Source organism: Phyllostomus discolor, chromosome 2 (assembly GCF_004126475.2).
Source record: "Phyllostomus discolor isolate MPI-MPIP mPhyDis1 chromosome 2, mPhyDis1.pri.v3, whole genome shotgun sequence".
Classification (NCBI taxonomy): domain Eukaryota; kingdom Metazoa; phylum Chordata; class Mammalia; order Chiroptera; family Phyllostomidae; genus Phyllostomus; species Phyllostomus discolor.
In genome coordinates this window covers 178,435,113-178,437,396 of record NC_040904.2, presented here as the reverse complement: position 1 = coordinate 178,437,396, position 2,284 = coordinate 178,435,113, and the positions used below count along the sequence as shown (strand labels likewise).

General features: G+C 36.7%; 1 non-coding gene across 1 annotated transcript; it reads left to right on the top strand.

The window, feature by feature from the left end:
- The first annotated feature begins 289 nt into the window (after positions 1 to 289).
- LOC114514215 lies at positions 290 to 398 on the top strand. Its single transcript, XR_003685951.1, has one exon. It is a non-coding gene; the product is annotated as a U6 spliceosomal RNA (small nuclear RNA).
- Positions 399 to 2,284: the final 1,886 nt, after the last annotated feature.

The window sequence follows — 2,284 nt, the reverse complement described above, 5'->3', positions numbered from 1 at the left end:
TCCACCATTTCTATAACTCCCCAGGAAGAACTACTTGAGCTCACTTACAAGCCTGGTCTAGAAAACCAGAACGTCATAAACAAAGCCAAGAAATCCATGTTTCTCCTTTTTTCTAAGTGTTGTAGATACACTTAAGAATTGTGACAAAAGCTGTAATGTGACATCTATGACTTTTCTTATCATGTCCAGATTCTTCATGGGTTTGTAATTTTTAAGCCTGCACAGCCCACAAAATCACAGGTGCGGGATATAACTGCTCCTTACTGGATCCTAACCAAAAGAAAGATGGGTGCTCACATCGGCGGCCCATATACTAAAATTGGAACAATACAGAGATTAGCATGGCCCCTGCACAAGGATGACATGCAAAAGACAGATGGTATATAAGACACATTTATTTAACATCTGGCAAAGGACACTTTAAGAGAAAGAGTATTATAAAAGATAAGGGTATTTCTTTATGATAAAAAGCTTAGTTCGTGCATGGGATATTATAAAAAATGCCTGTTAGAAATGAGGGGAGACAGAAAACAAATAACAACCAATTTCAAAAATTTAAAGTATACAGGATATAATTCCTCACTATATGGCAATTAAGCTAGGAACCAATAGCAAAAAGATGACTGGAAAATCCTCCTGTGATTGAAAATTGAAATTTAGTTCTAAATAATCCATGTACAGAAGAAATCCCAGTGAATATTAGAAAGTAGTTTAATCTAACTGAGTGTAAAGGTAAAGCATTTCAGAACTTGACTAAAAAATAAAATAAAAATTTAGAAATATTTTGACCTGACTTAAATTGTACATGGAAATTTGTGAAATGCCACTAAAGCCATACTTAGACATCTATGATGTCGATATTTGTTTTTTAAAAAAGAGAAAGAAAGCTTGAGAGTCAATGAGCTAACATACACCTTCAGAAGGCAGGAAAAGAACATCCAGTTGAACAAAAAAAAGTGGAAGAAAATAAATATAAGAGAAGGTGGTGAGATAGCAAACATATAATAGAGAAGATCAATAAAGAAGTAAGTTAATTCATTGAAAAAATCTAATAAAATAAATAAATGCTGGGCACTACTATCCAGAAAAGAAGAGCGTAAGCACAAATAACCAGTGTAACCAATACCAAAAGTGGAAAAGAGGCAGCACCACCGAAGACTCTGCAAACATCTGAAAGAGTCTTCAGATGAAACAAAATGGTGACTAAGGTTTACTTTAAAATGATCCAAGGGAACGGGATAGTGGGAAGACTGCAGATGAAATAAATTGGCCAGGTGTTCAGAGTTTTTGAAGCTGTGAGATAAGTATATTAGAGTTCATCATACCAGTCTCTCTAACTTGATAAATGCTTGGATTTTTTCAGAAACAGGAGGATAAGGAACAGCAGGAGAACAAAGGAATGAAGGAAGAAATAAAGGGAGAGAGAATTTATTAAAGAGTATCACTGTATTTCCCAGTTTACATCTTTTGCCCTGCAATCCCAACTGCTTCTTCCCATTTCACCTGAGTTTTCCTTTTACAACAAAGTAGTGTTTTTACAATTGCAGTAAAACCACCCAGGACGAGTTGAGTAGGTGCTTCTTTGTACTTTCACCTTCCATCTTGGCTTTATCTAGTGGTATTTGAGATGTATGTTCAGCAAGCAAAGTTCTCGCTATTGAACTGAAGAGAGTAGAGAATGCCCTCCCACTCTGGCTAACTCTAACCAGACACAGCATAACACTTCTCTTCACAGGCAACCAGCAAGTGCCCGACTGATTACATGAGGAGCACTTTGCAGGAGGGGCAGCACTAGCTGGACTCTGGGTTCTGGTGGGAGGCTATTCAGCACAACTGCCCATCAGCTACTCAGTGTTCTAGTAAGGTCGGCCATGACTCATGCTGCAACCTATGAGATACATGAACCATCCAGGCTGCCAGCAGCCGAGTCTTTGCAAAAAGTGAAAAATTACAGTTCAAATGAGAAATTTATGTGGGAAAACAGCGGTGTGGTCCAGCTATAACGTGTATAGACTTGAGAATTCTTAACTCTCTTGCTAAAGTGCTCTTGTCATTTATTAAGTTAAGTAAAATCTAGAACTAAATATTTCTTTTTTTACTCTTAGGTAATGCTTTTTTGTTTTCTGTTGAACACTTTTATATTGAAAATATATATTTGGTTAAGAAATGTACTGAATTGTAGTTTCTCAAGCATGTTGCTCATAAACATTACTTACACAAAATGTAGAGCTTACATTTACCAGTTATCAGGGGAGTTACAGTGCCATTCCTGACTGAGCACACA